Source organism: Anser anser, assembly GCF_964211835.1.
Source record: "Anser anser genome assembly, chromosome: 1".
NCBI lineage: Eukaryota > Metazoa > Chordata > Aves > Anseriformes > Anatidae > Anser > Anser anser.
In genome coordinates, this window is record NC_139720.1 from 182267594 (window position 1) to 182282388 (window position 14795).

Sequence of the window (14795 nt, forward strand, 5' to 3'; positions counted from 1 at the left end):
TATCTGGAAGCAGTATGCAAAATGCAAAACAGAGCCGCAGCTGAAAATGTGAGCTTTCAGATGTGATGGAGTAACTGCCTGCCTTTTTATATCAGTGTGGCATAATTCAAGCACAGATGTTGACTTGGCCAGCAAATAGTGCAGTGGATTTGGGCTGTGTAAACTTAGTTTTAGCTGCTGGCCAAGCTGCACAGTTGTCTGAACTTGGTCTTTGTGTTCTCCGATCTTGTGTGTTTAAAATTCCCAGCAATAAAATGGTGTTTTCACACCATTATTTGTAAAAATAATTTCTACATTTGTGAAATTTACATATTCAGGCATGGAAGAACAGGTAGTATGGTGAAAAAGGCTATAGACTTTTTCCTAGTTGTGCTAGATTTCTTACTAAGGCTTCGCAAAAATCAGCTAGGTAATTTGTGTTTCATTCCCATAAAGTTTTCCAAAATCCTTACATGAAAAGCATTACATAAATGCAAAATACTAAATATGTCTGAAAGCAATGCAATGCAAGAAGAGTGTGATAGACTTTCATACCTAATTGGTGCTCTTTTTCTCCTTGGTGCTCTCTTTATATATATGTGTGAATTGTCAGGAGCACTTGCGTTGTCTCATACCCTTTGCTTGAAATGTGATTAAAAACCTCTCTACTTTTTGCAGATGTCACCAACACAAATATTAGAAAACTGGGCAGATGCACAATCACAGGGAAAAAGGGGAAGGAAATGCCAGCTTCTTTTTAAAGCTGGAAACTCAGCAAAAGCCAGGGTACACCAAAGTGTCATCTTGTTCTAATACCAGAACAACTTGTATTGGATTATGAAGAGGGCAAATCAAACTATATGGTACAGTGTATTAAGCAAAATAAAGAGCTTGGTCAAAATAACGAAAGTAGGAGATAGGGAGCAGAGAAGATGAACTAAGAGCTGACACAAATGTGCTTCTATAGAGGAATTTTCCTTCTTTCTGCAGCTTGTAACAGGGGCAAGGAAATAGATGGATGGTAAACTTCAGCATTAGCCAAAAAGTGGGATCTCAGCTACAGGAGGATACAGTGGGGGGAACATGGTGCCTCTAATACAGTTTAGTTAAATAGGTTCAAGGCATTGTTCCTGACAGGAGTTTAATACAGCACACTGGGTGAATGAAGCAGGCCTGCTTTTGAATTCTACTGTTTGAAAAATTACCATGTTTCTTAATTCTCAAGGAAGAGCTACCTGGAATGGGTATAAGTTAAAAATATCTACTGTATGTTTAGAAAAAGGAAGTATAAAATTAATACATATGAAAACAAAATAATTACAAGGGTAGGATAACTATCCCAAGCCAAACAAATCCAGGAAATTGGTGGTCAACTGACCCTCTAAAGAATTCCAGATATGCAGGGAACCACGTTAAAATATAAAACATGTCTGAGGATGCTGGTACTTTGGCAGTGGATGACAGCTTGTGACAGTGTCCCCAGCTCTCCATCCAGCTGCTGGGTGGCTGGCCACACGGCTCTCCTAGGCTAGCTACCATAGCCTTAGTTTACTGATGGATGTTACCGTACTGAAGCATATATTCATCAAAACAATGCACATCCTGCTTTCTTCAAGTGGATGTTTCTTTACAAATATATAGTAAATGCTATTACAGCCAAAGACCATAATTTCTCTGACTATACTATTTAATCATAGTAGTTTGACAGCTGTTTTGCAGGTAGAAGGGCAAAGTGAACCGAAGGTACCGTAGCCATTCCTGTTCAAGAACTCTGACTTTTACATTACCGATATCCTGCAATTGCCATCGAACGACAACTAACACACATTCATATTTTAGATGAGATTAAACCCTTCTATATGCTCCTATAGTGAGTGTAATGATTGTCCTTATAAGAGAGAATCAAATTTCTGTCCACACATCTTTTTAATCAGTGGAAATCAGAGAGCAAAGGGTTAGCAGAGCTAATCTTGGGAGGAGCAGAGTTGGACTCAAGAGGTGAAAGAAAGAATAATGAAGACCTTGCATTTTTCCTTTAAAAACAGCTTTCCAATATTGCCCATTGCAAGGCAGATGGGAAAACTTGGCATCTTGGGGAAAAGACTAATCCTTGCAGCTATGAACTAAACATCAGGAACAGTTGAAAAAACATCTCTTTTGGATGCTTTTTAATAGTAAGCTTTGTACTGATACAACTGCTGAGGCAGGGAATATACTGTGTCTTCAGAGCTATTAAAATGCCTTATGTACATGCATATATAATTAACGTCTGTTGGTTAACCTGTTGCATGGCTCAGGACATAACAATTACTTAGGAGGACAACTAAGCCCCCTAATAATTTAAAAAACATGATTTGCATAGCGATGTGTGAAGTAAAGCATCAGCGGAAGGGTGGATTAAGTAGAAAAAGGGAGAAGGGTGAATCACACAGGATCTTAAAGACACAGGAAATGGGGACATTTGAGAATTTACACCCTACTGTAGCAAGGCCTCTTTACGTGGGGTGAGAGTCAGGCTTGCACACTGCTTACTGATGACTGTGGCGTTTCTTGGCACGAATGTGTGACTTCACTGGGAGAACAGACATCATTAACGGCTCTGTATATCTCTGTGTCTCATTGGAATAAATACATCATGCATTTTCTCGGATGGTAAAACCAGCTTAAGAAGTTCCTGTCATTGCTGCTACCTGTCTTGTCTCATAGCTATGTGTTCCCACATCTACTCTTGCAGTTTATTGCTCCTTCTATTGACAGTGCCACTGTAATTCAGGCCATAAATTAAAGGAAAATAAAGAAGTTAATACAGATTATTATTAAATTTCATTATTTGGCAATGCACAGCTCCACAAGCAAACAGATTAATAGAGCTGAGGGAATGTGTGTGTGAGAAAAAGCAGATGGGGCAATGTAGGGGGCTGGTTGCTCATTAAACCAGCTTTGTCACAAAAGAAAATGAATCAAGTACAAATCAAATACAGATGCATCACTAGATTAATCACTGATAGAAAGATGGGTTTTCCTTTTTGATTTTGCCCAGCACAGACACCGAATAGCTTAGTACCAGGAAAGAAGTTATCCTTCTGATGAAAATTCTGTAGCAGTTCAAATGATTTCACTTGTGTTAGATAATGCAGGAAGACATCTGAAATAAAAATGTAAAGAACTGTGTTTTGCAAATGGATAAAGTTAAAAGATTAAGCAGGATTATTCCCTGCATTTTTTTTTTTTAATAGACAAGCCTGGTAGACACAGCTTCTTTTCCTCCAGTCTTCGCTGGGACATTCAGGAAAATTGTGCAAATCAAATGAAGATGTGAGGTTAGTGCACCAAATTTACGTTAATCTCTCTCCTTCATTTAAACAGAACAAAAGGAAAGGCATGGTTCTTTTTGATTCAAGTATTTAGTTCCTGACAGGTAAGTGGTAAGTGCTTTGCTGCCAGCATCACAAGTTTGACTTCTGATGTCTCAACCTTGTAATTGCGGAGTTGGAGAGCTGCATTTTGAGGAAGTGACGCTTGGTCTGTTCTGGAGATAATCAGTTCTCAGGAAACATAATGGAAGAACTGAGTATTTTCACAGGGTGCCTTACCCTGTGAAGCGTTAGAATGGCTGCTGGGAGAGGTCCACTTGTCAGAAGCAGATCCTACAAAGCTTCCATATCAGCGCCAGAGAGCATTCTGTAACATCTTCTCATGCCATTTCCTCTGCCTGCAGGGCCTCCTATTAAAAAGTCAGTTTCTAAAATAAGTCCTGACATCTTCTGTTTGTTATGAAATTAAAAAAAATACTTTTATAAAAGGATCATGAACAAAAATCATGGCTGAATGATGAGCAGCAGAGGCAAAAAAGTGACATCACGTTATAAAATATTTTCAGTAGCTTCAAGATACTTGCTTCAAGATATCAGTATCTACATGTCAGAGTACACAAAGCATGTACAATTTTAACAAAAAAGTCTTTTTTCCCTCCAAGCTTTTTGTCCTCATTGTGGATTGTGAAGTAATTACTGTTGGTACACTCCATCACAGTTAACAATGTTGATGGAAATGCAGATGTTCACAGTTCAGCATCTTTGAAACAGTTGACTAGTCATTCGCTTACTTCTGCATTCTGTTTTTATACAGGAGTTCTGCTATTTAGATATCCACTGTCCCTTCAGCTGTAACATGAACCAGTCCATGTGCTGAGGTTATTTTATTAACTTCTGCTTTTCACTATTTGCATCAGTAGGTTGTTTAACTAAACAAATCTAGCAAAAGCAGTTGACGTTTTTCTCCAGGACAGTCATGCATTTGTTTAAATTAAACTGACTGACAAATCAGTGTGGCATTTGTATTAGAGGCAGAGCCAAAAGTCTTGTTTTTGGCATAGTGTTCACTCACAGAGCCCCCTGGAAGTCATGAGTGCTCTACTGAGACACGGCTGTCCGCCCAGGCAAGCCCAATGGGAGCAACCCAGCTGAGTGCTCCTTGTGGAGTTTTCTTGTTGTAACAGAGCAGTCTAATTCATAAAATGAATATATTCTGTTAACACACTGCTCTGGTGATAGAGAACACAGAAAGATGCTATTTTAGAGAAGAAAACTTCCGAACTGTCACATGTTCGAAAGACAGGCAATGCTTACAGCGAGAGGTAATATCTTTTCTTAGCCCAGATGATTCAATGGTGAAGAACAGGCTGGCTTTCATGAGCACAAGAAGCCCTTCATCTCATTGAGAGCAGTCTCATACAAACTCATAATGCCACTGAAATGTAATAAATACTCTGCAGAGACAGTTTTGTCCAGGCAGAACTTGTGGTGCCTCAGCTATCATCTGCCAGCCCCCAGGGACCACAGCACTGGTGTTGTATCACCACTGTCACACCGTCTCGTATGCTCTAATATCACAGAAATAGTCTAGTGTGCTCACACTTCAAATGGATTAAATTTGTACTCTTAGATGCTGCAGCACAAATCCGATACCAGTGAATGAGAAAACACTCTAAACCAAAAGTGCTTGTTTTAAATTTCCTGGTATCTATCAGAGGATTTCCATTCTAGGCATAGATGAAATGCACACACGCACATATGCACATGCACTGAAATCCTATATTTGTCACTGAAAGTTGCTGGATAAAAAAGAAACTGGTAGTTCCAACTAGAAATGGAAAAACAGCTTGTGACCATCATTGAATTTAGTAATGATGAAGAAAGTCATATTATTGGCATGAAATAGAAGAAACAGTGAAATTCATCATCTGATATTGAGACTTTCCCATATGGGGAAATTTATCAGATTATCCAAACTGGCCTAGTTATATTACTATCAGAAAATCAGAATTCCAAAAGAAGTAGTGTTTCAGGGAAGAACTACATGACTGAACTTGTACATAAGGTTTTTTTCAGCATTATTTATATTTATTTAAAATTGTATATAATAAATATGTAGTATATATTGTTATTTATATTATTTATTTAAAGGTTGCATGTGGTGCTTAGGGACACCTAGGGTCTAGTGGATGATATTGGTGGTGGGGGTATGTTTGGACCAGATGATCTCGAAGGTCTTTTCCAACCTTAATGATTCGATGATTATTTCCATTTCAGTCTGCATTATTGCCAGTGGCATCAATAATTGATAATTGGTTTATTAAGGAAACTTAATTATGTGGCAATCACTGTGCTCCACATGTAGGATCAGTATCAGCAGCTCAGCACACAATCTGAAATGTTAACAAACACCTACAAATACCTCAACACTCTTTTGTGAATAATCCCCCAAAGTTCCCAAACGCACCCGCCCCGTGTCAATGGGGTGATTTCTCACATCGTCAGGTCAGGTTTGGCTGCTGTTCTCTTCCTATCCTCATCATGAATTTATCATGAATTTTTGTTTATAATTCTTTTGAAGCTGACTCTCTCTCCCTTTTCCAGAAGTAATTGCCTGGTTACTATTTAATCCAGCTGATGGCCGTCTCTTAAGCAAACTTCATTATTATTAATTTCCTCCTCAGCATGACCTGCTTCAGGACAAACAACCGCTCCTTTGGTTTGGAGGATTCTGTTCTCTCACATTTTTACCACTTTTTGCATGTCCCATCGGCTGCTGTTACCTACCCTATGGCACAGTGAGGGGGCTGTGTGCTTCGTTCCCATCTTGCGGACGAGGAGCCACGCGTTCACCTAGCACTTCCATCACGGGTGACCACTTCTGAGCCAGAATCCTAAGCCAGGCTGGTGCTCGTGCACGTCCAGGACGTGATTCAGTCCTTCCTAGGAGGAGACGTCTAAAAGAGATCAGAAACTGACTCTGCAGACGTCTAAATTAGGGTCCCAGCTCCAGCCTTTAAAGAATGAATACTTTGTTTAAAACATTTTACTGAATGGGAGAGCAGAAAGCAGTCTGGCCTGGCTCATCATGGGATAAAACTAATTACAAGTGTGTCAGCTGCAGGCTTTATGCTCTCTCTCCCTCACCAAGATACCTCGTGAGTGCATCCACTCCCGAATTCGTTTATACGGTGACAGTGAGTGGCCTATCTTCACCAAATTTATTTACAGCTCTGTTTTCCTCCCTCTTTTCTTTGTGCAGCCTGAAGATTTCTGTAACAGCCATGTGAGGGGCTCGGGGCTGGGCCTTAAGTTGTCCTGCACGTGGTTGAGCCTGTGCCAGGGGGTTGTAAGCCAGCGCTTGTTTGCACGCTATTGTGGCTTTCCTTCGTTTCCTTGCAACGCACACAGCATCAGACCAGTTTCACATTTGGTGGCAGTGCTGCCGAAGGAAGCTGCTTTCCCAGCCCAGTTCTCTCCGTTCTTCTCAACCGTTTGTTCCCATCACCTCCCTGATCCACCTGTGTACCAGCACAACAGTTTGCATGGCTAGACGATGTTTTCCAGCCCGATCAGTTCCTTGGTCTGTTTTACCATGTGGCTGCCCACACACCTGATTTGCCTCAGCAAAGGAATAACATGGAGATGAGGATTTGCAAGGGGAACGGGAGCTCCAAAGCCAATTAAAAAAAAATAAAAATCGGTGTAACCGTATCTTCAGAGGCCATAAATTAACTTAAATGCATCACAACATCTCGCTAGGGAAAATTCTCAGGTGCTACCTACCTGTTGTTGAAGCTCCAGCTATACCTTCAGGATGAACTGCATGGTATTGGTCAACTCATGAACATTTGGAAAGGCTGCTGTGGAGGTCTGACCCTGCACAGCATTCAGGCTTCTCAGTCCCACTGCTTTCATCAGAGCAGTTGAGGAGGAGCTGAGACTTTTCAGTACTTCACCCGTGGTGATGATCTTTTGGAGCTCAGATGCTAAGTCCTGGGAGCAAACTCAGTTCACTGTCTGCTTCGTGTACTTTGGAAAGGGACGTAGTTGGTGAAGCAAATGACTTTTCTGGCAGCAACACACTCGAGTAAGCAGCCCTGTGCCTTATTGTTTCAATGGCTTCTTCCATGACACTGTTTATGACTGTTGTCTTGGTATTTATGCTGTTTAAACCTATTAAATCCATTAGAAAGCTGTGCCATAACTGAAAATCAGCAAAAGTCCTGTAAAAGGTAGAACACTTATTTTTATATATCACTGGCACTTTCTCTTAAATTCAGAGCTAAATGGCAGTGGATAAATATTTAGCAGCAGCAGCCCTCTGCTTTCCTCCCTTAGATATCTCTTTCATCCTCCCTCAAATATCCGGATAATTCTGTTGCTACTTTGAGCAGGTCACAATAAATTTCCACATGTATTTTTTCTTTCAAAAATGCCTTCTGTCAAAACAAAAGCATTTCCATGAAATCCTGGCATTTTTTTCTAACAAATTAGTTGCCTTTGTTGTAGTTGTAAGAATGACAAGAAGCGTCTCAATTTCAATTTGATAATATTGAGATAGCGAATTAGGTACTACCATACATAACAGCACATCAAATTATTTTATTTTTCTGTTACTGCATAAATGAGAATATCAGCTGTTTCTAATATCGCCAGTTGAGACTGCATTACTTTTCCAAGATATTAAAACCAGCTGTTTTTTAGGTCAAGTCTGTAGCTGAAAAATTTTGCTGAAATATTATACGGGCACAGTTAAAGCAAAAAAAAGTTCCTACCGTGTGTGCAGTTCATATCAGTAAAACCAAATCCTAGCATGCACCACCTATTTTAGATGCTAACATTTACAAAATTGTTTACATACTGACCTGAAGCAAACTAAATTTCAGAAATTCCTGCAAATCCAAAATGCTCTATTTTGACCACCTGTCATTAAAAAAGATCTTCAATGAGTTGATAGGTCCTGCTGTAATTTTTAACCTTAATTTGTTCTCCCAGAGTTAGGGAAAATGTATTTTTGACAGCTGAACAAGTGAGCTTTTGTGAAGTTTCTGGTTAAGACTCATATGGAGTGACAGATTATTTGCAAGAGCACCTCTGAACAAAGGAGATGCCCAAATGTGCAAATTCTCACTCTTCAGCCCAATCTGATCTAACAGCTCACTGCTGTCAAAGGGAAACCATCTCCCTCAGCAATAAATAGCTATCTATCTCCTGGGTTAGGGAGTTGAACCGGCAGAGGCAAATGTCTGTGAAGACCTGTCACAGTGAAAATGGGAGGAAGCATGGCCTTGAGAGGCGCAAAATGGGAGAGGTGTAGGGGAGGAAAAGTGGAAAGCATCTCCCATTTTAGTGTCCGAAGGTTTCAGACTAGCCCAGCTATGTTATATATTTTCACTCTGAGCATTGACGCAGTGAATCTTGCTAGATGTTATCACAATCTTTCCTAGCACTCTCCATGACTGCTTCAAGGTGCCTTTCTGGGCAGCTTTTCAAAACCACCAGCAGAAACCTGTGCTAGCAGGACTTCAGCTGGCAAAGCCCTTTAGTCCAGATAAAATCTAAAGTGCCCGTAAGACGTAGGACAACTGGTTATGAGAAAGGCAGTTTCTTTCACAATACAGAGGAGACGATCCAGGTTTCTACGTAATTATTTGTCAATTAGACACCAATTTGTAAATCCACAGTGGGTGGTGGGTGGCAGAAGTTGGAGTAGTAAAATACCAGGTGTGCCCAGGTTTGCGTTGAAGTTGTTCACAGGTACAGACTTGTCAATGAGCTTCACTGTGTGCACACAAGTACGGAGTTTATCGTAGCTCTGCAGTGTGCTGGAAACAGAGCTTAATTGGATCCAAACTCTCATTAATAAGATCTATGCAAATGGCGAAAAGCCAAACCAAATCAACTCTTCATTTCCCAGCGTCAGCCAACAGCTAGTCTTGCAATGGGTTTCGTCTTATTGGGTCTGGGGAACATATGTCAATAAAAATGTATAAGGAACATCTGATAGCTCTTCAAGGAGCAACTTAATTCAAAATATGTGCCTTGCAGCCTGGTTCTCTGCTTCGTTGCACTAGCTTAGCACATGTATAGTCCTACTGAGAAAAGTAGACCTATAGGTGTTGTAGGACCGCAAAGGGAAGCCACTAAATAGGGAAGAAAGCTTTGTGAAGGAGCGCTTGAGGTTGTGATATTTTTAGAGCATCTAACATCTAGAATGTGTAAATTATGATGGAGCTTGGGCTACTGGTTGTATCTAAATGGCTTGAGTTGAGTGAAGTTTTGGATAATTCTTAAAAATCACTTCACAATTAAGGTAAATTATTGCAGTAGATAATGAAAGCTATTTACTGGGGAGGGAGAGGACATCACCTTTCTATGCAGGCCTGATAATAGCGGCACTGTTACATTTGAAATTTAGGAGTGTATTCTCTAAAATGATCTGTTAATGGCTGCTAAGAAGCTTCAAATTTTGGAATAAGCAAGGATGGAAGGAGGGACAAGTTTCCTTGCCCGTTACGACAACTGTCATTAGACAGAGAGAAAGCAGGCAAGCTTCTGGATTTCCAGTCTTTTATCAGCTCTTAGAAATATGCTACAACATGCAGTGACTACATTAACCACAAGTGGGTTTGTGTCAATACCTTTGAATTTACAACATGGGTAGCTGTATTCGGAAAAGTCTTATTTTTATTTGGCTGCCCATCTGAACAGCTGAAAAAACAAGACTAACAGTCATACCTTGTCAAAATTGTAAACATTAATAATTGAGTTTTGCTCCACAGAAAACTCATTGGGAACTGGAGAAAATGCTACGTTTCACTGATGGGGAAGCAAAGAGCTAGGTTTTCTGAAAGAGGCAGTGTTCTTGTATCTGGTTCTTACTGAGAAAGCTGAAGGTTTGGTGGATTCAGTTCCTTCCTCATTGGGAGAGTTCTCGCACACAGGGCACGTAGCTTCGAGTGCCTCAGGCACCAGGTTCTGGGTTACTTGGATGTGCTTATGCTCAGGCTCCTTCTAGCTGAAGATGCCACATAAAACAAAAATTCATTGAAAACTCCAAAAGAGAACAAGCTGAGGCTGTAGACTAGTTGTCAGGACATTCACGTGAGGGAGGGGGGACAGAGAGACAGCCCTTATTTTGAACCATGCTCAGCACAAAGTGCCTTTGCCAAGAAATCCACTCTCAGAGATGTGATGGTCTACTGCATGTAAACTTAATGACTGAAGAAAAGAGAAACACCAGACACCCTTGGTTAACTGAAGAGGCATTAATCTGACAACAAAGGATCCAGCATTCACCAATGGATTTGGTGAAAACCAATGATAGGACCTGTTTGGTCACGTCTTTCTATTTTATTTCTATTTATTTCTATTTTATCTTCTTTGTAATGGTGACCCATTAGGACAGCTGCCTCTCTTCTTACATCTTTCCCTCTTCACCTCATTCCAGTTCTGATTTTTTTTTCCTTCCTGATTATGTCTGCAGGGCTTTTGAACTGTTCTGATGTGCAAACATACTATGCTTTTTCCAAAGGAGCACTAAATTTATGTGGTGGATGGAAGTCTGCTATCCATACCATTGCTTTTCTTAGTTACTTTTCAAAACTGAAATAGTCCACAGAGCCCTCATAGAAAATCAGTGTTCTAATTTGAGTGCAGAGATCTTGATATTTATAGATGACCCTAGATACATGACTTAGGTATGAAGAGAGAAGATATTGGGTTTTGTTATGACTTCAGTAGCCACCGAAAACCTTGAAGCTGGATGGAGCCCTGACAGGTGGCTTTGCTGCTTGAAGAGACAAGTGTGGCAGTGGTTGTCAGAAATGCAGGAGGATTGCACGGGTCACCAAACATCCCTGAAATGCACTTGAGAAACCACATACCCTTCTAAATGCACGAGTGATGATGAAAAATTGTCAATAGGCAGGACTGACGAAACAGTGAAGTACTGAATCTCCAGAAATCACTTGCGTATACAGAGGTTATTCCAAATGGAAAACATAGATATCCTTTCTTGCAATCTTGCAGGCATCAAGCCAAGGTATGGTTCTGCTCTCAATGAAATCAGTGGAAATTTTTTCTCTATTTGAATACCACAAGTAAATGCAGGGTTTGTTCTTTTGCTTCAGGCATACAGCATTTGTTACATCCTCTTTTTTCCTTTTTCTATTTACTTTCTATTCTCTATTTAAGTGATTTATATTTGTTTTTTTTCTTCCCTTTGCTTGACATTTTGATTCCTTTTTATAAAAGCTAATGACATAAGGGAACATACAAAAGAGTCGCTCTGACTTCATGGGATCGGAGCCTTGGGTTGCAAGCCTTGTCATGCTGAATGAAATAACTATTCTGCAGCGTGCCATCGAGGCCGGCGTTGGAGGGCAGTTTGGTAATCCCACTCATGGGCAAGGCTTCCTGCTATTTTGGTACTTCTGCAGTGGTAAACCAGCTGCAGCAGACCAGCATCTCAGCGAATTAAGTTGAAGTTGATCTACGTTGAGATAAAAGAGACCAATGCTGCATTTAGCTCTGAGGGAACTGGGAAGGACTGAGGGGGTTGTGTAGAGGTGCTGGGTTTTTCCACCTCTGGGGGTTCTGAGTGCTAGCAGGCCTTAGGTGTTGACCAGCCTTGCTGGGAACCTCTGTCCTGGCCCCCCAAGTTGATCTAAACCAGACTTATCACCTTGCATTTGTCCAAAGATCTCCACACCACTGGATACCATCACCAAATCTGCTCAGCTCCCTGCTGTGTGCTGTGGGGATGTGTCCTGGGCCATGTCTGTGCAGCCTGGGCCTAGGTCAGCCCTTGCTCCTGGCTCATCCTCCCTGGTAAAACCCCATTCTTGTGGCTCCATGACAGCTACCTCAGGATGTCTTGAGCCATGGGACAAGTGCTGTGGGACCTGGCCCTGGGGTGTGCCAGACCACCCCCCCATCCAGTTCCTCCCCAGCCCCAAGGTAGCCCCCAAACCATGGCCAGCCTGCAGAGCAGGCCACAGCCCTGCCATCTTCTCTGATGCCCCCTGAGGGGCCAGTCCTAGCTCTCCCAGCCCCTCAGTGGGATCCAGGCAGCGATTTCGTAGTCAGATGTGGTTAATCTTTATCACCTATCAGGGGTTTACACAGCAGATATGAGCAGCTCAGTGGTAGTAGTCTTCCAGGTCCTGGGGATGGCCCAACACAGAGATGTGTCACTCTCTGTGTAGGGCACTATGACCCCCTCTTCCAGAACCATAGCACTATTTATTTTTTATTTTGGTCTGATAAGCAGCTGGCTTTTTCCAGCTGAGACCAAGACAGTTGTCACTAATGGTCATAGACATAAAAGCATAGCCCATAGGTTCCACAGGAACTAAAGGCATTGTGCAATGCTAAATTATTCGCAGTATAAACTGAGAACACGAATGAAAGAAATGACTGGGAATAATTAATAATGAAAGAACCGGCAGCAACATGGGCTTCTTGTTATGGAGGTAAATGAGCACAGAAACCGCCAATCAATTCTCAGCATTGCTTAGCAGCAGTGAGATATGTGGTAATAGCTGAGCAGAGAAGAAGAATGTGCTAGATTTATTGAGTTGATAATTAAGGTGTTTTAGGCATTTATATCAGTGAAAGGAGGAAGTAATCTTTGAATAATAAATAATAATAATAATAATAAAATATATAGATATTTAAAATAAGATTTCCAATTACTGCTTTCCCAGGAAAAAAAAAATCAAAACACACAAAAAACACACTCAAAAAACAAAGGGGCAATGAATTCTCCAGAATGTTTTCTGTTCCACTTCTTGGCAAGACCTACTTTGTACAGGTCAACTGACAGGTGATCTAATCAATCTGTGGAAAAAAATGTGCTGGGATCCTGATAATAGAAAGTATGCCAGACTTTCCAGGTTTATTTAGGAAAAGTACTAACTTAATTAGAAGTCACATGGAGGGATGGAAGGCCTTGATGTTGTACCATGCTTGACCTGTTGCAGGTAATTTGGTTATAGCTGCAGAATGCCTGATGCCCAGAGGATCAGAGTGAAGTCATTAGACCATGCACGTAAAAAAAACATTGCACACAAGCACTGTCAAAAAGTCACAGAGATTTTCTTTGTTTCTTGTGTGGTGTCGAGGAGAGGGTGGTGTTGGTTTTAGGGTAGCTCCAAGCACAATCCAGTTTCTTTCAGCATTATCAAGAAGACAGTTTATATGTCTACAGAAAAGCCAGAGGTAATTCATGCTAAAAGTAGACTAGCTATATGTAGAAGAATTCCTCTGCTTTTGCTATATTTCTTCAGTCCCCCAATTTGACAGGCTGTCTGAAATAACTTCAATCTGTTGGTGGAAGGCAGCAGCAGTGTAATATTCATTATGCCCAAGAGTTGTTGCAGGCACATCTCTAAACTAAACTTACATCGTCCTCAGCTGGGGGGGACAGACGTCCCTTTTGAAGCCAGTGATGCCACCTTCTGGGAAGGGAGGGAAGAAAGAGAGGGAGATGACCGTGTTAGCCGCAGATGAGATGGGTTTAAGGCATCACAGAGTGGTTGGTTCTTATTTCATGCTCTGGTTGCTTTGGTGGGCCCATGGCTAGGAATGCACGGTTGTGGGATCTGGCCCCATGCCATGCCTGTGCACCGACTTCCCAAAATTGGAGTTTCGAGTCTAAGAAAGGGGAAACATCTATGGAGAAATCCTCATATAGGCATCTTTGTCTATAAGTAATTAAATAATGGCAAGTGCTCTCAATTCCAGCAGCCCCTTCAGAGCAGAGCCTTCAAATATTGGTCTCCATCTGGTACTTAACTGAACAGTATTTTATTTGCTGTACTACATTTCATACCTAATGTTTTATAAGAACAACTTTTATTTTGATCAAAAATGCTGGCTTCTGTCTTTTCTAAAAGTGGACTTTGTATGTTAATTTCCCCTGGAGTGGTTACTGGAATTCAGATCCTGATCGTGCTTTTGTTATTGTTATATAGCCACCTGTGCCTGGTGAGCAGATGGACGAACCTGTGCTGGGATGCTGGAAATTGAGGAGTAGACTTATATTGTGTTTTCCATATTAAAATGCTCTGAAATACATACAACTGGAGTATAAACCCACCTTCCTCACATCGCATGGCAGGAGGAAGATCCTAAAGGCTTTAGCAAGTTCATGAAGGCAGCACACTATCAGCAGGGACTCCAGTGAAAACTCTTTGAGTTGCTCTTATGCCACAGGACAGCAAATAGCCAGACAGCAGCAGCCTCCCCGTCCCAGGACGTTGCCCCTGCTGCTGTAAAAAGGTTTTGCAGAGCTGGGGTTTGCTTTAGAAGTGCCCAGCAGAGGGAGGCAGAGCCCAACGCTACCGCACCGGTCCTTCACAGACGAGTGGAGCATCCCTGATGCGTGAACGAACAACTCCAGCTCCTCAACGCCCGGCCTAAAACAAAGCCGTCTCCATCAGCTCCAGCATTTTGAGGCGACTCCTTCTCCCTCAGAAGTAACACGTGTAAAGA